The sequence below is a fragment of the Leguminivora glycinivorella genome, chromosome 7 (assembly GCF_023078275.1).
Source record: "Leguminivora glycinivorella isolate SPB_JAAS2020 chromosome 7, LegGlyc_1.1, whole genome shotgun sequence".
In the NCBI taxonomy this organism is placed as follows: Eukaryota; Metazoa; Arthropoda; class Insecta; order Lepidoptera; family Tortricidae; genus Leguminivora; species Leguminivora glycinivorella.
This window is the reverse complement of record NC_062977.1, coordinates 4,006,750-4,032,849: the sequence shown is the minus strand read 5'-3', so window position 1 is coordinate 4,032,849 and position 26,100 is coordinate 4,006,750. Positions and strand designations below refer to the sequence as shown.

General features: G+C 37.2%; 1 protein-coding gene across 10 annotated transcripts in view; it reads right to left on the bottom strand.

The window, feature by feature from the left end:
* LOC125227882 (rho GTPase-activating protein 21) overlaps nt 1-26,100 on the bottom strand; it is a 539,841-nt gene that overhangs the window by 11,436 nt on the left and 502,305 nt on the right. The gene's annotated exons all lie outside the window — the stretch shown is intronic.

The following is a 26,100-nucleotide window of genomic DNA, read 5'->3' as shown; positions in this document are numbered from 1 at the left end:
GCTGGCAACCTGTCACTGCAATGCCACCATTTGGATTTCTTTCAACCCCTTTTTGCCAAGAGTGGCACTGAAACTTAGTAGTTCGTGTGCTCTGCCTACCCCTTTATGGGATGCAGGCGTGATTATATGTATGTATGTATGTGTATGTAATTAAGCGTGAAATTTCTATAAAAATATTGTTTTTGTGTTAATTACATAAACTTTAAGCGATAATCTACATTCAGAATGTGAAAAAAAGTAAATTTTTAGACAGATTTTATATAAAATTGTCGTCACAAAACTGACGGAGAGTTAATTTTTGTTAACAACTTTTTCTAATTGGGGGGACCCAAATTCTGAAAATGCTCACGTACAAGGATCGTGTTTGACGAGTGAAAATATACGTTGGTATATTTTCAACGTGAATAATTGCTTGCACTCATAATATATTTTTTTATTGAAACTTTTAAATTACAAGACAACAATGTAGGTACCAAAACATTCAATTTACAAGACTGTTTATTGAAAGTCAGCCTTCAGTCGTAGTTTTCATTTCGAGCTCGTTTCTTTGTTGTAATTTATGGTCAGCCGCGAACGACCGCCGTGGCCATAAATTCATCCGCAGCGAACGATACCGATTTGTCATACTTTTCTTCTGCCACCAGCAATTGAGAGAGTTCAACTTTTTTCACTACACGCTCGATTGCAATTAAATTTAGATTTCGAGAAATTTCATATTTCATATTTCATTTATTGCATAGCCATGAACATATTTACATAATAAGGTGTTACAGGTATAAGTAGGCAATTCATGACACCCTGTTAGGGCACACAATATTTATTATATCTAACGTAATATCTAATAGAATTCATGAATATTAAAAATAAAAATAAGATTGACAATTAATTAGTTGCTTATAAGAAAAGGGCTTAAGAGTTGCAACGTTCTTACAATTGACTGCCAAGCTGCATTTTTTCCTCAAAAATTTAACTTGATACAATTTTCAGTGACATCTGGAGAAATCACCGGTTCTTCCCGCGCGATTTCATACGAACTTTGAAAATTGTCGAAAATCACGTATTTAAAATTACTAATGCTCGACAGATTCCTGAATCCTATGACGACAGTAAAACGGCAAATTCATGCCAAATTCATTCGAAGAATTACGAAGTAGGTATCTGATTTCAGAGATATCAAAAGTTTTTTGACTCCGTGTACATGACTAAATATTGTTTTCCTTGATATCCAGTAGTAGTTTTATGTACACTACGAACTAAGAACAGAATTTTTTCTTCCGTACCACAGGCACAGCAGCAAGTGCCACGGTAGCTGAGTCACGGTTTATAAACATTCTTACACAATAGAAGACACAAATTATGTACTTAGAGGTGTGTAACACATCTCACAGAGGTCAAAAGTTACGCTGTAGCTATTAGCTATATGACATTTCAAGTAAATTAAGATATAAAATTACGGTGAAAATTCTCCTTTGCAAGAAGGACTCTAATAGTTTCTAGAAACCTTGTTGAACACTGATTTACAGAGTCATAACTTGCTTTCAGAAGTTGCGAAAATAGTCGGACACTTACAGAGTCATAAAACACTGTAAAACGCTGCCGCGTACGTACTTGTTTACTTCCTAATATATTTCGGGTGAGAGACGAAGATGATTGACGGCGAAGTGAATAGCCCATTAGGTCACCATTACTTGGACATTTTGAACGAAGCTTTCTTTGAAATAAGTAGGTAACTTATTTCCGTAATATTTGCATTTATATTTTACGTAACTATTGCGGCACTTCGCTCTGCACTTTGAGCTGACATTTTATCTAATTGAAAGCGCTTAGTGCCGAATGAACAATAAAACTTTGCTACGATCGGATGACTCAACGCCGTTTTACGACTGCAGAAGTGGCCTGGAAGGCTTCGCTGCATTAATTTTGGTAAATATGATTCACCGCATTGCGTAATGCGCTAGAAAGCCTGTAGGCTGCTTAAGAGTGCTATTTTGCGTGAAAGATCGTCATGATATCCTCTGTAATCGATTGTGTATTGCATAAGGTAACCTAAACTGCGTTTTGTAATTTTGGTACCTATTACTTTCTTTTTCAGGCCAGAATAAGTGGAGCAACGTCCTGTAGACGGTGCTAAAGTGACTATGATTCATAGAGCTTCACTGTCGCAACAGCAAGTAGGTGGGTAATTAAACGCGATAGTTAGCATACACTAACTGTCGGAGAAAACACCTATACTTGGAAAATACCGAAGGCTTTACAAGGAACAGTTTGCGCAAACTGTGTACTTTGTGCTTACAAGGTGTGAGTTGTGTGATCGCATCCGGCTCTCGTGGGCCAGGCCTGAAGTATTACAGAACACAGAAGCCAGACGTCCCGATATCGGCGGGTTGCGTCAGGTGCGCGCGTCACGATCGCATTTGGGTCAGATTCTCCATACAATCATAGTTTACAGCCTATTTTTGTTTTATAACAACGTTATGAGATAACGTAACAGCAGTTGCTAAATTATATTTCAATGCAATAACATTGAGCTTTTTAGCAAACCAGCCAGATGAGAACCGTCCTTGGCCTAATACTTTGAAAAAACACACCGTGCTCGTACAACAATATGCCATGTCAGCCATGTGTCTCTTAAGGATATTAGATATATGTAGATACTACTGATACTAACGTAAGTATACTCTAATTTAGTACTTTTGGTTATTTATATTATTAGTAATTACTTGTTAGATACAGATATTACACATCTGTTACAAGTTATAATTTGGTTTATGGCCCAAATATATGATTGTAAGCACATTGTAAGTATTGTAACTGTCAAAACAGACCACTTGAAGACTCTTTCGTCAACCAAATTCAATTAACGTCCACACTTGTGACACATTACGCATTAGTCAGTCCGCAGTATGGTCTGCCACGTTCGACGCCCCGTCGATTGCATAAATTGCATTACTCATAATACCATACTCTGTCTGCCAGTTGGCAGTAAAATTAGATTTACTTACAATCTAAAAATAACGCTAGTAACGTAAGTTTACTATTAACGAGAATCGCAAAAGTAGGTAAGCATTAATTTAATAATAATCAAAGGCGGGTTAAGTACAGGTAGGCAAAGAAGCTTATTACGCTTGTTATTAAGGTCATGCTTTGATGTAAATATGATTAATACAGCTAGGTACAAGTAGGTTCACGTAATACTTCGTTCGTGAAAATCGGTCATTGGCACGGTTGTTTCGTACGATAACCACAACTATAGATAAAACCATAATTACGTGACTTATGTAATGCCATTATATCAGAGATTTATTTGATTGCTACAGGTCGATTTACACTTGTACGAGTAAAACAGCAGATTGTCTCAGCGTACGCTGTGTAAGTATTGTAAGTAAGAGGTAGGTACTGGTTCACCAAGTGATGTAAAGTAAGACTAGTTCTTCACTACTATATCATCATAAATAAGAACAATCACGATGAACAATATGCACATGGTACCTACTCATTATTTTTAAACATGTATTGTGCTTTGAAAATGTGTGGTTATATATCTGTATGTATATGTATGAACAGGGATGAAGACTGTCTTACTCAAAGAGTAGGTATGCATAGGTACATAATTTAAATGTCTAAGTTACACCAGTTTAAGAACACTGATTTCCCTCAATCGCGGTTGACCCGGCTGTCTTAGTTGTGCGACGAAGGCTCGTAGGACCTAAATAATCAATCTACACTTCGCAATTAGTATTTTTATGCGGTACTTAAGACTGAGGCGATCACTGATAGCCTCTTTTCGAGTATTATTTAGCTAGTAAAACGATAGCGTTGTGCAACCTGCCTCATGTTAATCACCGCGCTGCCCCACTTCCAGCTTTGTGATTTTAAATGCCGAAAATAATTTATTATTACGTTTTCAGAACAAACGTACTGTATATCAGGTCACGGATAAAAATAACTCAAGTGTGAGAAGTTTAGTGTCATTCTATAATGCGTGAAAAAACAAAACAATACGCAAACACGAGTATACGCGACTATGGCTGCCGAATTATCCATCAACATTTAATTATTACAACCATATTTAGAATTAATAAAAATATCTGGGCGACCGAGCTTCGCTCGGTTGTATTTTAATATATCACGTCTTTAGATTTAAAAAAAAACTCTTATAAATACAAAAACAAAAAAAAAACAAAAAACAAAAACTTAATTTCTGGCCGGGATTCGAAACCCTGACACCTACGATCTATCTGCGTACATTAGACCGACCTCGTACGACTGAGCTAAGCGGAATCGATGCGCGCGCGGCGAAATTAAGGACCATATTTTACGTTTACAAACGCGAAAGAAAAACTCATGAAAACTCGAAAATTCGCGTTTTCCGGGATCTAAGGCTACGCTAGATCGATTTTTCACCCCCGAAAACCCTCACATAACAAATTTCAGCGAAATCGTTAGAGCGGTTTCCGAGATCGTCGGTATATATAAATAAATAAATAAATAAATAAATAAATATACAAGAATTGCTCGTTTAATAGTATAAGATTAATGGAACCTAGTGGAGCAATTTTTTAAATAAATAGAAAAGAACTAAAATTGTTTCTGTTTGATGTAGGTACTATTGCCAACATCAAATAATATAAAGTCAAAACGTCTTCTGCAATTTTCCGGAAATACCCGCTGCTAAAAGCGGGTACTAGTTATTCAAATGTATGATAATGGATATTTTGCAAATATTTATGAGTACATTTCCATATTGTCACCGTATACACAGTGGATAGCGTGCGTTGCCAGGCAGCGAAGCGTGCGCCGGCGACCCCGAAACGCATCATTCGCGCTCCACCGGAACAGATCTCTCGAATGCCTGTTGCTTTGATGTCTCTATTGATTACATTTATCCGTTTATAGGCTGTCAGTACCAATGGTACAACTGTTTCTTATACATTTGATAGCTTTTAATCGTGCTCGATTTTGGGATATCTGTGAAGTGTTAAGTTTTGTAGTCATCGTTTGTTTGATACATGGTGAACAACCGATTCTGTAACCGCCATTATCAAACGTCCCATGCACGTTTATTTTTTTATTTTTAGGGTTCCGTATTCACAATATGGTAGTTAAAAAAAAACAATGTCTGAGTCTTGTGAAGGTCGTCACCAATAGCCAAAAAAGATGATCACGACCATTTTGTCAAGAGCGAAGCCACAAAGAAGAAGATATATCTAGCGCTTATAAACAACAAATCTTTTGTTAACTTGCCAATAGGTGTTTACAAGTTAGAAAGTAGTAGTTATGTTTAGCAATGCAAAAGCAAGTCACCATTCAGCATCCACATCCTTCTCCGTTTGTTTCCGTCGATCATTGTAATCCGACACCTGGCATGAATCATGGATCCGCGGCCGAAATAAATATGCAATTAGGTGTAGAAAGTAAACAATAATTGGCAATGCATTCGGCCCACGGGGCTTTCATGCGGAAACGGCTGGAAGCGGTGGGTGGGATTGTCTTGCCGATTATGTGTCTGCATTGTGCAGGGATATGGAGTAATAGTGCTTGACATAATCGATGTATGAGCTCATTGAGGTTACATATTAAATGCTTGACATAATTCCGAGAAAAAAACTATAACGCTATTTTGATAGTGAATCTTGAATGGTGACCGGAGGAAATGGAAATAGGAAACTATATTACCAACTACAGGTAACAATACTTTAGCGCCAATAATAGTAGGTTATTTTAACAATTATCAACTCCATTAAAAACTTTGTAAAAAAGTTTATAGTAGTTCTTAAGCGCTTAAGATTTTTATATGCTTTAAATCAAAGATCAAAGAACTTCCGCGGTGTTTATAAAAACAAACGAGATTTTATCGATCTTTTATAAAAAAGAGTTTATTTCAGGAGTCAAATCAAACATTCTAATATCAAAGTGAGTTCACGACCTTTAAGCAACTTTTCAATTTCCACAAATATTTCTAAGAATCAGTCCCTGATTTTCTATAGGTATGAAAAATATCTTTGAATATAACTCCTTGATATGTAAATACTTTTTCAAGTCACACTTCTTTCCTTATTCGCTTCCAGTAAATATATTTCCTAGGCAGGTCATTCACCCCGGCAGCGGACGGACGCACTGCACTGCGTCGACGCATAGCATAGACAAGTGATGGTGGGATAAACGATACAGCCCGGACTCAGTACTCACCGCTGAATGCCGAGCATGGCGAGCCGCACACGTTTGCCACGAACGAGATCCTATCGACGCAGAATGCGCATTTAAATGTAAGCAGCAGTAAAAAGGAACAAGCCTGGCGTCCACTGAGGCGGAATCGAGCCGCGTCGAATCGAGTTCTCATACATTTGAATGCGATTCGACGCGTCGCTAATGGACGAAGAAATACAGAAAGCGAATTAAAGAGGCTTGACTCGGCGAGCCTGGTGGACGCCAGGCTTTATTGCAATCGTTATATGGTAATAAAGTTTTAATCGATTCTTAGTAGATTATAACTGACAAAACGATCTATAATATAATCAAATCCGATCTAACAGGAGGATAAGCATTCGATAGATTTGTTACTAAGTTTTACGACGGGACATCAACCTCGGACTTAGTAAAACTATTCCTCATTCTTAAACGAGGCAACTTATAGAAATATCCGCCGTTTTTTCTCCCAGTAAGAAAGGTAGCTACTTCCCGGACAGGCGGTAACTGTTTACGTCCTGTTACACGCATTTTACAATTTATAAAATAATACGAATAACACATTGTCCGAAAATAAGTTCGCATAATTCTGTTTACGCCGATTGTTTTTATGAATAAAATTAATTCGCATAATTGTATTTGGCATATTTCTTAAAATCAGAATATCCACCCATACTAAATGCTGTTAAGAGAGTCGGTTTGGTTAGGTTAGAACTGCGACCTCAACAAATAAAACATTTTGTCAAGAATTTCGGTTAGGTTAGGTTAGAACTGCAACATTAATATAGTAGTATTACCTATGATAAAAATTCTGCGTAGTAAATTTCCACTAAACCGTATTATGCAGAAATAATTTATGCATAAAAACCATTCGGCGAATAACCTTTATGCATGAAATATATTCGGACAAACAAAAATATGCCTAGACAAATTATGCGTAACTATACTATGCCATAACAGATTATGCGAAAGGTGAATTATGCCAATATAGATTATGCCAAAAAGAATTCTCGATTGTAAAATTATGCCAAAACAAGGGGAACCATATTTAATAACGTACAAACTTACAAAGATATATGTTTTTTTTTGCTTGTTGCGGTAATATGTAACAAGAAAAACTATAAGGTTTTGTTATTTTGATAACCTCCCGCCGGTCTAAAGTTACCAACGAATATATTGAAGAGAAGTAGGGTAAACTCGCCTCATTCGGTGACACGCCTAATTCGGTGATACAAGCTTTGGAGCACTATTACGAAAGACGATTTTTGGTTGTTTCACCGAATTAGGCCGTTTTCACATTATCCGATCCGATATCGGATGTCGGAAGGATTTCAATAGAAAAAATCCAAGATGGCGCCCGTAATGTATGGGATATCGATCCGACATCCGATATCGGATCGGATAATGTGAAAACGCACTTAAGCGTGCCACCGAATGAGGCGAGTTTACCCTATACGAGTGTAGGTACAACTGTGATAGATGGTCATGTTGAATTATCGATGTTATTTGAGAATACGGAAGTCAATATTAATGAAGCGCATAATCTGTCGATATATGTATGTACCCATTATAAAACCCATTGAATTAAATGACGCGGTGAGATATGTAAAATAAATCGCACGACAGGTCATCGGTGAAGAAATCGGTGGAAAACACCGTTAACACCATTAAATAAGTTTATAAACAAAATTACCATAAATGTTACATTGTCATTGGATATGGCAGTGTAATATTCAATCAATCAGTTAACGGATCTTTTAAACTCAGACCCCATAAACTACCCATGTGTATGTTATTCATAAATCCTCAAGAATCAAATGTCAAAGGGTTTCTTTAGTGATGCTTTCTTTGCCTTACTTGTTTATAGAGTATTATTCTTCTTACATGCCATGCACAGTAAACTAACGTAAGGAACACAAATCCGTTGCAATTATTTACGCAAAGTTTTTCCACGCATCCGTAATTTAAAACAAATGGACACAAATAGTGCGCATAACGTGCACGCTGCATCGCAGACACTCGGTCTGGCGGATCCTCCATATCGCACACTTCACATCCAATCCAAAAGAACATCCAAACCTCAAACAAGCATCTCCTCTTTAAAACTTAAAATTCTCCTCTTAAGATCGAAAGTCAAATACATTTTACTTGGGACTTGACTCATTTTAAATCTGTAAGCGCGATTTAAATTAAATGAATCAAACGTAAGTAATGGCCATTTATTTAACTAATACTTTAACTTGCATACGGTACGGTTTAAAATGGAATGATTTAGGCACTCGACGAAGTTCATTTTAGCACAGGAGGATGATCTCGCCATATGGCCGTTGATCATTTTATGGTTTGCCATATTTGCTTGCTCTTGCAATTGCTTGAGTGTTGTGTTTGGTTTTGATTGGATACTTGGAAGTTTCTTCACTTATACTTAGTTTACACATGTAAATGTAGCCGGTACGTTATCATCTACGTATATATGTCTCCATCGAATCTTTTTTTATCTAAGTAGTATAGCGTTTTTATCTGATTTTTATCGAGAAACATTTACTCATATCTTTTGTTAATTTACCACAAGATTTTAGAATACGTGACAAGATTGTTCGGTTATTAGGTATTGACTATAACTCCATTCATTGAATTATCAATGCATCACGAAGTGCAAATCAATCAGCCGCAACGCTATTCCGTTGTTCACAACGCAATTAAAGAAAAAGTAGCGGAAATTTCACAGCTGTCGAATACTGTCGATAGTCCGCTACTCCACTATGATACAAAACATGGTCTAATAGACTTTAATGGTGTGTGCATTTTCATCGGCGCTCGCGCCGGCATCCGTTCCAGGAACGCGCGGTCCAGGGGACGCTAGTCCTCTAGCAAGAGTACAATCGTTGACGGTCCGTGGCAAACTATACGCAATTGGCTCGCTTGCGCCAATACGGAAGAGCGATAGAGAGACATATTCAACGATTTTACTCGTGGCAACAGGGCTTGCACTGACAGACAGACGGACGCACAATGTACAATGGAGTGATGGACGGTGGCGGCGAGAGACGGCGACATCGACAGCCGCTGCGGGGGCCATTGATGATGCTTGGCTTGATAAAATGTCCCGCGATTGTCATTTGTTTTGCGGGTCTTGCCCTACGCTTCTGGACTAAGCAACCGGTTTAGGTTTACATAGTTAAAATCAGATGCGGTTCGCAATGCACTATTCTTGTATCTGCCTGAGTGATGCGTACTATTTTATATTATATTCTGTGTGGTATGACTAGAAGCTTGGGAAAAAGTCGCGTTGATTCTGTTTATCGTTATGTATCGACTTCTAAAAGAAACAAGTTTATTACTTAAATGACTTTGATTGCCCTTCGGAATGAATATTATCGCTGTTCAATTAAAGTAAATAACCCTAAAGGCTAACGCCACCGGCTCCATTAAAGTCTCACAATTTGTTGTTCCAATCTAATTTCTTCGACTTATCAAAACCAGTATTAGGTCAATGGCAGATACATAATTCTGACAGGGCCTTTTCGAAATAGCTGGATCTGAGTTAAGAAACACTTAGGAGGCGATGCCAAAGAAATCACCAATAAAATGTAGTAATGTGAGTGACGTTTGTTTACAACCAGCGGCGCCATAGTTGCGAAATAGAAAATCGACAAGTCCTATGGCGTTTTATTAGATAATGCAACAACAGTGCAATAAAGTTGATGTAGTTATGACATTTTGGAGTTGGTCTGTACGGCGCGTACGCATAACGCCAACCGCCGAGGAAAGCTATAGAATTTCGTAACGAACGCAAATATCGTAATGGGCCTGATTGACAATCCGATTGGTTTTGGTCAAGCGGCAAACTAGCTGTGAAGGTGATAAACGCTTATTGACTCTTATACGGTTTAATAGTTCTCTCAAAATATTTGATTTCGAAATGGTTCTGCAATCCTTTTGGTAAAGCTGTTGCCGCATTTTACTAAGTGGCTCAACCCAATCTGTTGCATATAGATAAACTCAAATCCTTTTATGAACTACATACCTGTGATACAATATTTTAAGCGCATCATTGATTGAATTCACCAAGAAGGTAAATATTTACCCGCTAATGAGGAGGTACGGCGAATCATTAATATATCACTAAGGCGGACGGTAGGTAATCAAGAAGTTCTTTAAGGACTGATCGTAGGCAAGCGCAAAAAACCCATTAAATTCTCCTTAATGAGATGCCACCATGTCAGCTAAGCTTACTAGTGAAACTCGGTTGAATTCCACATGAGAGAGTTGGTAGATAAAAATAATGGGAATATTGAAATTAAACTTATTGATCGGGTAGGTAGATTAAAATTAATCTACTAAGGACAACATACTGTTGCTTCTAATTGACACAATCTGATTGTAGCTGTATATAATGCAACACATGAAGAGTCAACTAGGTAATGTTATCTGAACAATGGAAGCACTTAGAAGTGCAACCATAATCAGACGCGAGACACATAGTCTTCCAACTTTAATTGATTTGCGATTCGATACTCGGAAGGCCTCAGCGCAAGCCGTTTGAATGCAAACAGTATGAGCATTATGAAACCAATCGCGAGTGTCATGTGTCGTGACATAACGCAGGTCACCGACGGCAGCTGACAAAATAAGAAAAGCGTTGTATAGGCGAATGTTTGATAAAAAAATAAGTAATAAAACTCTTATAGTAACAGTCGTGTTTCAACACAACTAAATAAACAGCTACAACGCTCGTGGCATTTAGAACACTCTAGATCTGATAAATAAAATCAATATGTACGTTGGCTAAACGAGAGCAGTTTAAACGCTGTCATCACAACTTGCCGTTTTCAAACTCAGACCTTCATATTTCAAAATCGATGAATGTGACGCAAGCCGCATGGGAACATTATCGGGCAAAATTCCCTTGTAATATCGAAGCTCGATCTGTTTGATCTGATCGACTCCTAAAACCTAAAAGCCATCAGTCTAAAGAATTAATTATGCCATCGGCTAGCTATCGGCATGCGTTGAAAAATAGTCAAGTGAGGTGAGGCAAGAGTTATTCGATCTTCATTTTCTCAGCGACAGTAATGGATTGCTACTGATAAGTATGCCATTAGGAGTCTGTGGGAAACATCGAAACTTGCTGCAATGGCGTAACTGCAAGCGGTACGCGCCGCCATCGCTGCCGTTACGTTTTGAATAATATACTGCCACCTATTTAGATAGTGAATCACGAAGGGGTGCATACGAAATTCAGCATACTAACGCCCGTTGGCACGCGTGCGGTAACAATAATATAACAATACAATTTCTACCTCAAACTATTCAAGGATGAATACCGATTGCGTGCCTTTGCAGGATCATTAGCAGGTGGATCACGCGCGTGCGCCGCCGCTATGGCGTCATATCCTCCACTGAATTGGTCTGACAATTAATAAAAGAATTGCGCGCGAAGGCAGCGCTATGTTCGGTAATGGCCGGCGGTTTTTGACGCGCTGAGCTTTCCGAAGACGGAGCGGGGGCAAAAAAGATAGCAACGTCACTGTTGCGAACCGGCATTGCTTCGTGTTTTTGACCAACGTACTATAATTGGTTGGTATTTTGATAGGCACATATTTAATTATAATCTATCACTGGTATGTTTTTGGAATCCATGGACATCCTTGAAAAGATTATTATAACGCATCACAAAAAACTACACGCACAGCGGGATACCTATTAGAAGAGGTATGATTATTTTTCTGAAGCGATATACCTAATTGATAACAGCTTAAGTATTCAAAAGTAACTATTTGCTTACTCATCCTCTTGCCATCAAGAACGTTCAAATCCCATCAAGTATCCTGTTACAATTCAGAATATCTTATGAATTTAAAGGGTAAAGGTCGGGTTTTGGATAAAAAAATCTGTCGCATCCTTCATCATCAATTGGCTTGAGCACAATGGGATAAAAATGAGCCTTATACGGAGTCGAGTGCGTAGTTAGGACTTGCGTGACGTCACTCAGTCCTCGGCTGACAGGCTTATCCCGGCTGTCATCTCGCGCCCATTATGTGCTCATAGACATGTGACCTCCGTGGGCAGTATGCAAGGCTGCGTGAGCTTTCCTTTTAAACGATGAACAATAATTATCGACTATCGATAGTCGGCTCTTCCGAACGTCAATTGTTTTCGGGTGGCCGTGACTTCTCAGTTCATTTAGTAAAGCTTGAATATCACTGTGAGATCGGTTTGGCAATGATAAGAAACGTCTATCTTTGTATTGTGTGCTCAGACCGGCTACTCGTACGTTAAACGTCATGTTGTGCTGAAGATTTATACGCTTTGTGGCTCGACGTTGACGAATACATTTGTCGTAAACGATGAAACAAATACTCGCTTCTGATTAACAGGGTATTGTGACGGCAATGGCACGAGATGCCGCCGCACAACAATACCCCTGAGCAAAGTTATTACGATGCACTGAACACTGTTGTCAATTACTTTCACTAGAAATAATTGTGCCGCTTTCCATATTTAATAAGCAGGGTCGTCGTCCTCTGAGGGATTTTCTCCAGACTTAATTCTTTCAGGGTATTAACACCTCAAGATTTGAATAAAATTGATGAAATCCAAACAATGTGAGAAATACGCCAGCAATATTATAATAAGGTTTTTAAAACTGGCAGGGCATCGACCTTTTTCATTTCCTTAAAGGTACTGCAAATTGCTTCAATGGTTTCTGTGAAAATAAGGCAAATTTGAAGGAAGGCGGAGAAAGAAAATTATATTACTGAGAATTTTACAACATAACACCGACAAGTACATTATTAGTATTACGTATTCATAAACTAGGTAGGTAAGTACTCAAAAGCTTCGCTCGGTACATTTCGCTGTTTTATAAATAATATAAAAATATGTATTTGGTATCAATTTCAAAGAATAAACTGATAGGTCTCGACACAATAAATTAATTGAATAAAATAAAATAAAATTCTGCAAAAAATAATTGAATTTAACAGGTAAGTTAACGTACTCAGACTTAGGCCGTTTTCACATTATCCGATCCGATATCGGATGTCGGAAGAATTTACATAGAAAAAATCCAAGATGGCGCCTCTAATGTATGGGATATCGGTCCGACATCCGATATCGGATCGGATAATGTGAAAACGCACTTAAGATAGCAACCTTAAAGCGTAAGATAGCCACCAGAGTCAAATTGGCGCCACTTGTGTAAAGCACTCATGTTCATGTATATGTAGAGTACGTAGACGGTAAGCAACCGACTATCACAGAGGCCTTAAGTGCAGGTCGCAAACAGCGAACTGTCGTGTAAGCAAGTCGTAAGGACATGTGGCTGAGCACTAACGCTCGAGTGTTCGTCTGAGAGCACCCTTTGTACAACCCCGTCATCCAAGGGAACAATGTACGGATAATGCTCCAGTGTGTACGAAGTTACGATCTTTTTATTGCATGATCGTGCAGCACAGGGACGTGACTGTGAAAGATAATAGTGAAGGAGGAAAGAATATACCTAAAATCAGTGTTGTTTTTGCAAAGAGACCCTTTTCGCATGCGTCGTCTATTTTACAGAATTTACAGTTAACAGGCGATCGTTAAATAAGCTTATATCGTGTGTCTGGTAACATTAACCTTAAAACCGTATAGATAGTGGTAAACTTTGTAAACGGAAATTGCATTTTTAATTCTGAACTAAAAACCTAAGCCACAACAATCGTGTATTTTATCTAAGTTATCGGCAAAAGCACGGAACCGAACTTCCCCGCGGAACAATGACTTGTCACCGGCGCTTCCTCAATAACTTAATAGCGATTTCAATTAACATATTATACCCCATTCAATAAGATTTTCGCATCATTTGTTTAAGTAAAACATTAGGGTTACACATGTAAGGCTTGCGCCACTGCTAACTAGGCCGTAATAATGCTACCATCTTGAAACAATACGTCGTGTAAGTGTTACTTGTTTTATGCACATACGGCTTTTTTATTCGGACAAGTAATGGGTCGAAGACCACGCTAACTACGTTGTGTAACGTACACATCTAGGCTCAAACCACAAGCTGGAGGTACTCGGAACAGTCGGAACCGCACAGTTCGTACAATGGTTACATTTTATTGGACATCTGACCATTAGCTTCTGTTCTGTACGTGAGGAAATCTCCCGCATATTGAATGGACGAATTCTGGCCTGCGGTCTGAATTTCACAAGGAATGTGTGTCTAATAATGTGTTATTAGTTGGCAGTTGTGAGCTCGAGGGGTATTAATTGTGTGGTATTATAGTTAGCGGTCTCATTAGAGTAGTGAAACATTAAACGGCGGACGTTAGCGGTCATTACAAACTACTGTAACTACGTATTAACTAGTAGAAGTATTACAAAAAGTTTTTAGAAATGGAGCATGAGTAACTGTTAGTTATATTGACCTTAAACTAAAATGCTTGGAGACCTGCTTTCTATGTAATTAACTGAAAATAATACTAGTGGAAATATATATTTCCCATAAAATATCATATATTACTACCGCGAATGCATCTTTAAATGAAGTAGTCATGTAAGTAGTAAAAAAAATCGACATGTCATATTGTACCTATAAACAAAACTGTAGGTATAAATATAAATACCAATTTATGTGGAAAAAAAAATTGTCTTCAAAATTTAGGGGTCACAAACGTTTTTAAATCGTTACACAGTTCGGAGATATCAGTTCCAATCGTTGACTTTTATGGGGTCAAGAGCAGAGATAACATCGTAAGGCACACCTGGAGCCTTTTTAATATGCAAATATTGTAGTTCCGACCGTACACAGGACCAAATCTGGTTTTATTGTGTACCTATTTACAATTCAATATTGATTTTATACAAATAAACGTTCGTGTGCCGTATTTTTAAAGTATGTTTCTTTATTAAGCCATTTAAAAAGAATTTACAATATCATGATACTAAACTTATTTATAAAACGTGTTCAGAATATTGACAAAAGTCACATTCAAATATTGTAGGCATATTGTAGGTATGAAATCTTTGGTGTAACATCAAATACGGAACATTTGCTTATCTGTATCTAGGAAGGAATTTTTGGTTATTTGCTTTTGTCTTTCCGTTCAGGTCAAAAAATAAGTTATACATACTTAGTTATTAGTACTCTTTATTATACTTCTATGATAAGCCGGTCAGTTGAAAAATGCTGTTCTCCGCAGTTTTCTTGTATTGCACACGATGGTGTGCAACACTTTTATAGCTATTAGTAACTATTATCATCACTTTCGCTGAAATCAACAGTGAATATTGCAAAATTCTCGAAACAATGGGTGTGAGATGATACAGACAATGCTTATCTGGATATGATACAGTGGGACCATTTGTTACTTTTTTGACATGGAAAGCAATCCGAGGCTGGTATTGTGTTTTTGTTTCTTGAAAAAACACAAACATGCCTCGAGAAGATGGTGGGTGTCGATTGCTCGATTGCTATTTCATGTGTTCGATGTTAACTATAGGTTTTATCGTTGAAGTATCGCATGACAGCGATCAAAGTGAGCATTGTTGGAGATCAAAAAGAGAGGGAAATCGTAATGCACGCGTTAATAGCATCGCTATTGTTTTGATGTCGGGAGCAGCTGAAGCCACTTTCACTTGCACCTATAATTTGGAACGAGATGAACCGACCGAGACTATTTTGAATCGTTCCTCGTATGATAGTAGGAAGAGAAGCGATGCATGTTTCCTTTGATGATTCCTTTTTTACTCGTCCTTTTATTTTCTAAATTTTTCACTCATACAATAAATTAAAACGTTTTCAGTAGATGATTATGTGTGTTTCATATTGACGCCATGCAGTCTGCAATTGTGTCTGTTAGTATAGTTTCATGGCTTATCTGTTGATACCGTCAAAAGCAGGAAAACCGCGAGGCCCGAGGGCGGAAAACGAATGTTTACAACATCATCGTTAAGTTCATTATAGAGACGTTAAAAACTCGCGTCAGCCGCCGGATCCGTTAATTACACGCGTATGAAAACATAAACAGTTCCTCAGCAAACCTTGACATATTAGTTTTACTGGTGCGTGGGATTCGATTTTATTTATATGCACTCGGTTCAAAATTAACGTCTCGTTAGGCTCGGATGAACGGGCGTCGCCTGCATTTATTTTTGGTGCAACAAGTTGTATCATAAAGTATAGTATTTACAAAACAACGCAACAGCCAGGTTCGTAGACTAAAGATACATGGAGACACTTGATATAAAAATAGCATAGTGCTCACAAAAAGACCATTAAAAGTAAAAGTGAAAGAGTAAATAAGTATTACTAAATAGGAAATATGCTGCTTTTTCAATCTATTTACAATAGACCGAGTTACAAATCCAAAATGTTATTATTTAGTGGTACAGAATGTACCACTAAATGATCTTAGATATTTGTATAAAACATTATTTTAAGCCCTTGATCAAAGCAACGAGGTCCCACGTGAAGCATTTACACACGAGCAAGGCTTTTATGTACAAGTTTACTTAACAAGTGCGTTTATTGCAGCAATTTATAAGTTCGCTATGTTCGCGCTACGCTGCCTCGTTGGTAATGTGCAATTAAACTCATTATTACTGTATTTGTGAAACTACTCAATCGAGGCGGTTATTTGCACTTGCCGATTATAACAAAGGTGCCGATATAGTAATAATACGTTAATAAGACCTTAATTTAAGCAATTAAAGAAAGTTTACACAAGAAAACAAATTACCACTCCGGGGCTTACGAGGTTAATGTATTGCCAGTGTCTGTAACGATATATTTTTAATCATTTGTAGATTGAATCAAACAATATACCTACGGATGTTATGTTTCCTTCCGAACCGGAAAATTTTGAACAGGACAAGCCTTCATACGAAACCTCACCTAGATAATAGATCTTAAATAATAAATACCCTTATTAGAATGTCTTACGTTTATAATTTCGCAAATGACGTAAACGGTCTCGGGCACTTGACGGCGCGATGTTAGAACCAGTTCCCGGACCAGTTTCGCCGCGAGCAAGGTCCCGACATAGACCCGAGACTCCAGCGCAGCGCCGGCGCCGAACGTTGCCACCGACTCGTTCTAGACTTAGACACTGGTGAGAATTGTCGCACTTATCTCTTTGCTCCTCTCTTTTTGCAACTTCTGAAATAATTGACTTCAAAATGAATATATGACTCTCCTTTAAATTCTTTTGAAAGATCATGACATATGCCGTATTTTTCATGAAAAAAGTTTTAGCAACTTTAACTTATAGCCATTCGAGGGATGTCAACACATCTTTTATAATTTCTTTTAATTTTTCTTGTATATGTAGGAAAAAGGAGAAAGGAAAGACTCGTGCAGAAATGTTTAGCGGTGTCTCAAGCTATACGGCATTCTTTTTTCAAAACGGATAAGTAAAACAAAATGGTTGACTTTACGACGCGATTAACCGCAGCTAAATTATACCGACACAGCACCGATGAAAACATGAGATACGTCTCGGAAGCTCCATGGACTTAATAATGCGAATATACGTTTTCGGACATAATAAAAATACTCTGTGGTTTTTGTCTGACACGATAAATCGGTCGCCGCTGCATTATTCATATCTGTTCATATGCGAAGGCAATAATAACCCAGTATTCCCTTTTATATGTGCGAAATGCTCCATGTAATTATCCAACTTTGCCGGAGTACGTAATGTATAATGGTACTTTTGTATAACGGCTGTTTTACAGTGCAACACATGCTTAGAGCACTATAAAATCGCGCATTTGTTTATTTTACGACTATTAGATACGATAAAATAATCGATAATTATACACTAAGATACCTTGTTAAAATTGGCTTAGATTAAGCCTCATTACGCCATTTTCATTATGTAATACAATGATTAATGAACAAATTATACTAAACCATGCCGCTCATGCAACCATCTATTATAGGTATAAACAAAAGTATTATTTTGCAAGCCAATGAATGGAACATGTCTTAATAAAAATCCTTTGTATCAAGACAGATGTTATTATTTCATTAAATCGCTGTTTCAACAGTGCTTCAGACAAAGGAACTTTCCTCCAAGATGTATAATTTAATACAAATATGGTTTGTGCATATATTACATATAATCGTACCCAACCCAGACTAAGAAAGCAAACTATTCCCGGGCTTGTGTTACTATGTAGTAGCTCATATAGGGAAGCCACACGGGGCCGAATGTCGAAGGGGGTGTACTCTCGTGAGCGCCGCGTGTCCAGCGCGTGTAATGGCATAACTATGACGAGAGACATGACGTAGGGGGTGAGCTTGTTGTAATGTAATAGACATTCGTTACGGCATATAGGTAGGAATTCCTAACGGTTATTAATAGACATCTGTTTTTCATTAGTATTAAGTACTATTTTTTATAGTGACATGTGGTAACATGCGGGATCTCTTTACGCGTCTTGAATCTATCGACGCAAGCTGATATAAATGTACGCTTCTAAGAATTCGATATACGAGTCCTAATTTTTCCATATTATTAACATTACGTATCCTAATTCTATTTTACTTTTCGTCTATTCCGAATCCGGCATCATTACGCAAATAGGCCGCAGATTCTTACAACCGTAGATCCTTTCTATAAATAAACAAAACGCTATAAATTACGATTATTATAACGCCCCCGTTATCTTTACAAGGAACAATATGCCGTATAATTTACGCCGTCTAATAACATTTGGGCCCTACTGGGCTGTAAAGGTTATATTAACACCAGACGAGACTTACAGGGAAGTTGTTAACCTAGTAATTTTACCTCGCTAGTACATGTACAGCATTGTACCTGCTGTTTATAGAGGCTACATCAAGTTTAATGTGACATAATCTCCGCAAGGTACTACGAAGTACCGAGTTAACTAACTTTGATAGGCGAATGTTTGAAAGGCAAGCATTTGGGTCACCTTAATACTACGTGAGACGCGCTTCGAGTTAGATAATTTGTTTATTGAAATAATTAACGTGAGATTATGCTGATTATGATTAGAGATTAATTGAAATGTTCTAATTGACTTTTAAAATAGACACTTTACTCATATACTTCTAGTTGCTAGGCAGACGTTTTGAAATATTGCAGAATCGAGACTGACAAATATATCAATCATTAATCATCATCATTTTCTAAAACCAATTACTGTCAGAGGCTTTGAAACAAATTATACGAGAATATTTATTATACGCGCAAAAAGACCGATTCTCAATACGCTTGAGGTGATAAATAAACTCGATTTACCTACACCAAGAGCAAAGCGAAGATTGCAATAATAAATCACCGAATTCACACAAGTCATTTCAGACTTCAAGTGCTTTTTAGGTGTGTTTTTTTTTGCTTGACAACAGCCAAGATTGTAAGATTGCAAGAATAGAGAATACGTTGGGGCTTTAAGTCCATTTTTGTACGATTTAAATATGTTTAGATATATTATTTTGCGGGAAAACGAGGAATTTTATTTTATATTATTTACTTATTTAAAAAAAAGAACAAAATACAGGCCAATAATATTTACGTGTATGTCATTTACATTAAATCGTATTTATAGCCTACATCCTAATCCTAACACAAATCCCACAGGTTTAGCAAGAAATGGTTATCAATTTCAGGATTTCTGAAATTCAGGGTTTGTATTTATATTATACCTCATCTTTGTACGTTGAGTGGGGTAACAACATTTTATATTTGTTAAACCTTTCGTCCGTGGCTATTGTGATTGGATTGTCGAATGCATACGTGACATTTAATTTTATTACTGATTTACATATGTCCATCTTAAAGATGTCTTTAAAATATGGGAAATAAAAACTAACACCTTGAATAGACTTTTTAGTTATAAATTCGAAACCTAAGGGGTTACGTCATAACATAACGTATTCTATATCTAAATAAAAGGAAAGCAAGGTTCTCTTAAATTGTTAGTAATTAATGTTTCTATAGATTTTCCAAGAATTCAGAGGATACGACTTGTCACCAACCAAGTAAGCTCTGTCAATCACATAGTACAATTTGTAGTTGTACGATTAAAATATTGATGGCATTGTTGCTTCTACGTAAAATAAAAACAACGTATCGGATTAAAAAACTAACCGATGCTTCTGTCTGTTTGTCAAACACAGTATACCAACTATAATCGTATCCAAACTGTCAAACGTCTTACCCACGATCCGGTGGAGCCCCAGCGCTTAAGCCTCTTCCCGAAAATGGTTTGACACTGTGACAGGCACGACACGGACGCGGCCGGCTGTATTTTACCACCGAAGTCCCTGTCCAATGTCATCTTACTACCAACACAGTCACTTAACGTTCACACACAATTTTTACATATATCTCAGTTGAATGTTTTTTATTTATCACATAAATTGTTCTATTATCTTGATAGTCTTTTGTTTTTATTATGTCGCGTCGAACACGTTTGTGCACGGGCGCACGGTTCGCGTGTCGGGTGCGTGCGTTCGTGCCGGCGTCCCGTTGACGAGTGGCGGGCTGGCGGCTCGCCGGGCGGAGTGCTAGGCGGGAAACTCGCCGCCCGCCCTGCCAACTGGGGCGGCTTTTTATTCGCACGTTTACTGGAATCGTATTAGTGTCGTATGGGTGTCGGGATTGACGTGGTGACGTCGGTTTTGGATGGAATGGGCTATGATATTCTAGGTGATTTTTAGGTATAGAACTAAATTGGTTTTCAGCGAAAGTCAACGATTATTTATGTTTTTGCTTAAAAAATAATACCCAAATATTATTCATATAAATATTATCCAAATATTATTTATTGATTCATATGTACTCGTATGTATAATAAGTAGTAACCGTTTTTATTCAACAGTAAATTTTTAAAAAAGGTAGGAAAAAAAAATATTCTATACACTTACAAAAACATAAACAGTTATGTAATTTTAAAATATAAACATTAATTAGTATGGAGAGCACATAGTCAATAATCTGCAGATTAAAGCTTATAAAAAAACTTTAAAACACGTGCAACCCAAGAAAAGCACACCACCATTTACAACTAATCTGACATTTGAACAAACATAAAGCCTTAATGGAAACCCTAACGGGTGGTTAACATTTGCGGATCTTTTCACGAGCGATAGTTACCGCGGTCGGACACGCCCCTGCCGGAAATAGCCCGCGGATTGCCCACATCCGGTCGGGGATGGCACGTGCTTGACGCATTGGTAATTGCACAGATCACTCATTGAAGAATGAGCATATAGACAGCATGTCAGGAGTTAATAGGTTCATTTCTATCGTGGTTGTTTCATCGTTCCCTTCGGAAGATTGACGCTGGAAGTCGCCAGCAACAAGCTAGGATGAGAACAACGTGGTGTTTTCTCTTATTTATGTTTTTTTTGTTATACATATATATAATTTTGCATGTATTCAACGCTCTTCTTTTTCTTCCACTAACAAAAGAGTTACGAATGTTACGATATAATCATGTTTACGTTACGTGATATACTGATATATAAACATAATTATATCACTTTTAATAACTATTAATGAACTGGTTAATCTAGTTAGGCGCATTTAATGTACCTATATATAAGTATACAGTAATAAGTTAGATGAATTAATTAAATAATAAGTTTGTGTAACCCTGGCAGGTGCTGCCTCTGCGTGTGTCCCATGATACGGGCAAGGGCAACATCCGCTCGGTGTACCCCTTACATTTCATTAAAGTGTCAAAAGGGCCTCAACGCGTTGGCTTCGGCCCCGCGCACGCCTCCCAAAGGTCCGGAACACCATTGTTCCGTGATGGGAAAGACAAGTGTGTGTGTGATAAGTGTTTGTTCTGTTTCTATTCTACAGTATTTAAGAATATGAATAGTTTTGAAATAAAACTATGGAAACGGATTATATCGCGTATTAGGTATAATGAATTTACAATACATCCAGACGTTTCGAGTAACAGTAACTATCGCGCTAACCGAAAATAATATTCATATGAATAGTTTATTTAAAATGAGAGCCTGATACTCCACACTAGGCTATGGCTTTATAAAAGTAGTAGGTACTGTAGCGGTACAATGCGAGATCTAAGGAAGGTAATCTAAGACTATATCTCAGCCATGCCAATATTGTTAGCGGCTAATCGGATTGGAGCGAGCTAGGAATTAATTGCGCCGTTAATGTCGAGGCAGGATTACAAAAGGTTTTTCAATATAGCTACTAGGATAGATTAAAGATATTACGATTCCGTTTATTTTAAAATGCCATAGAATAATCCCATATTACATATATTGATTTATTCGGATACAATATTATTAAATGCGCAAAAGAAAATACTGCGCACGACGGAACGTTCTCTGTATCACCTATGCTGTCAACTGTTGCCCAAGAATTAAGCTTATATTATACCTATCTACTTCGTAACAATGCTTATATTCTACTCAGATGTCAGACGCCATTTCACTATACCCTTATGTATGTTATTCTATAGATATTCTTATTTCTTACGCATTTCCCTCGACCCCTGACATTGGGCAAATCGGCACGCGATGCACAAATTCAGCCGATACCCGTGAATTTTATTGTGTTGTTGTTTACGAAACAGACGACCCGATTTGAACTTTAAGATACGACAAAAAATTGCTCTAGATAAGATACGAATCGGATATATCTGTCGCGCCTCCTCTGTTATTGCCAAATATTTGTGCCATAATATTCTAACAGATGGCGCTTAACGTCTGCTAGAAGGTAGCTGCGGAAACTTGTCGGTATCGATCCTACAATGCGCTAACGGAGTTCCGAAAGTCAGTTCCTATAATATGTACTTACAACTTCTGTCAATCTGTCTTGGTCTGTATCAGTGTAACCATAGAGGCCTATCAGATGTGTGCGAAGTTTCCCATGTTTTTCTCCATGCTTATAAAAGTATCAGGGAGGCGTACAGCTACAACTACCTAATCTTAACAGGGTACGTGGTCGGCCTCCGTGGCTCAGTTGGTCAGAGATATTGGACCGATATACTTCAATAGGTTGCAGGTTCGGATACCTCAATGTCAAAAGTTACATTTTGGTTTTAAGAAACTTCAATTTGACACGGACTGATCCTAACCATATCGCATACAGACCTTATATCTTGCCATATATTAAAAATAGAATCGGACCGATAATGGACAGAATGGAATGGCATTTATATTAATTAATGGCTTCAGCGGAGCATTCGCTAATTAACTTGATCAGATTAAACGGAAACTGTTGAAATTTTCTGCGGTGCGACCTTCGGAGTGGCAGCGTGGTTTAGTAGGTAAGTATACTTGATCGTAACTTGACAAGCTAAACTACTTATTAGAAGAAACTTCTAACCTAGAAGACGAAGCAAAGAGGATAATTTAATTGATTCATTGTAATAAGCAGTAGGTATAAGAAATACATATTGTAAACCAATATATATTGGAATTACAGTAAAGACGTTAGATAGCACACTTTTTGCGCAACGTTAAAGATCTTAACCTATAAGTACTGTAGGTAAGCATCAAAAGTAGCGAATCAGACTATACGTCCTATTCTCTAAATAACTGAAAAAAGTGATGGTCTCTTGGTCTATGTAACATAGAATTAGCTTATTACAAACTTAGAAACATTTCTATTTGGAATGTATTACATGGTGGATCTTTAAGTGCGTTGTTATTGATGATACATAAGTATACACAATGTTTCAATAGTCACGTTCATGACAGGAACAGTCAACACGATGTAACGTCAATCTGAAATCACTTAAAATTCATAGTCCACAGCTCTAGTGCTCGTAGGTACTAGGTACTGTTATGGCGTGTCCTCACATTCATCAGTATTGACAAAGAGGAAAACGTGTCTCGGTTATAAGGAGTGTAAGGACACACACCTATGCATTAGCTATATAATTCGGATAAAGAGACTATAGATGTAGTTACATGCTAAGATTTCATGCCAAGTCCTAAGTTGATCATGAAGCTTACAGGATGCATAGTTATTATGGAATATGCATGCCTTGCCGCCAAGTTTTAAGCTTGAGCTAAGTCACCGTGATGGTGGTTAGATCAGATTTACTAGGTTATATATTATGTTATAACCTGTTTCATTGATAAATCAAATTAGTCTTACTTTTCTTCAAGGCGAAAACTAGAATGTAAATGCGATTCTATTAGTTTAATTTTTTAAACCCACTTTTATTTAAATGAACTATTTAAATAAAAGAAATGGTCCTTTTGGTGTCAAGGGCAGTATTCAGACTAGACAGTTCACGCCTAGACTTCTTAATCAAGCTTACAGCGGAATCCATCAAGATACAATTACACTAATAAAAGCCGTGTTATGGCGTGATGGGCGCAGCGATTGCGAAATGGCGCGAGGTCGCACATAAATTCGGATTCGCCTTGTGATTGTTTAATGATTACGTTGTTACTTCCTCCAACAACACCTGTTCAGGAGTGTTTTAGTACCTTGTTTTTAGAAAATAAAACATTTTACTAATTAATTAAATAAAAACTGTGTCGATCTCGAGCAACTTACCAAAGATTGTTATTGAGGCACAAGTAATAAATTGAATAAAGAATGAGCCGGAATAAGAAAATGACAAACAAAATATTATTATGATGAAAGACGACAAAGATTACAGACGAAAATGATGAATCTTTGATTATGCAGATTCAGAATAATTTAAGAATTTGTCAAAAAACCTGAAGATACCGCAAAACTGTACATATTATTATTAACCACACCTAAATACCAAAAGCTTTTCAGTACGCTTTTCTGTAAGCTATTATGTACTAAACTATAATAATTCATAAGGTTTGTTTACTTATTAAACTCTTGTAATAATTGAATTCCCATCATGTTTACGACAGCTAATTAAAAATACCTTATTAACATTTCTTTCCTTACAAAACATTTATGAAAATTCTTCACTAATTATCGTGTCTCAAAAGTGAAAAGATAATCGGAAAACTGAATAACACAACTTGCGTAGGCCGTTAATTAGAAACTTGTTCTACGATAAGGCATTGTTTTTTATTGTTTTACGGTACGATACTACAGACTTGTAACCCTTTGTTATAAATATAGAATGATAGAATAGAATAGAAAAGAACAGTTTATTTTCTAAAAGTTTTACAAGCTATTACCAGAGGCCCCTGCACTAGGTTACACCTGTATCGCGGGGAACCAATTACAATTTTGTATCCGAGTTTCGTCGAGATTGAAAGGATCAAATAAACAGGATGATCAAATAAATACTGATGGATTTAGTGTCAAATTCCTATGAGTTCCTGGAGTAATTGCCTTTGAATTCTACTGACATTCTCAGCCCGTATACACACGAGGTGTCCCATATACGTGTAATTTTCCGAAACAATCTCGACCTTTTAAGTGTCCCTTTTAGCTTTGTCTACTCAAACGAAATAATTATAAATTCCAATCGTTTCATTCCTCGACCCAAATTATATTAAGTACATAAGGCACTGGTCCCACCGCGAGCTATGAGCTATCGGCTATAAAAACGAACAAAAGACAAGCACTCCCGTGTAAATAAAAGAGACACGGCGATTTTGATAGCTCACCGCTGGGCTGTTATTTGTTTTTCCTTATACATTCCATGATATCAACATTTTTTCAAGCTGTACCAACTCGTGTATTACCTATACATATTTACATAGTAGGTACATATCTTTTTAGGGATATCTTCAGAAGCTCATTTAGTACATATTTATGTAAATAAACCATAAGAAATATCGCTGTTGGCAATCAAGATAGGCAAATTAAGGTAACTGTAATGCAACAGAGTAAATTAACGGCTACTGCTTAATAATTAACCATGATTTAGATGAACATTACAATTAATAGTTATGGTTAAACTGGGATCTAAATTGAAATGCGAGGTCAATTTTGACGATAGTGATGGCAGTGGTGT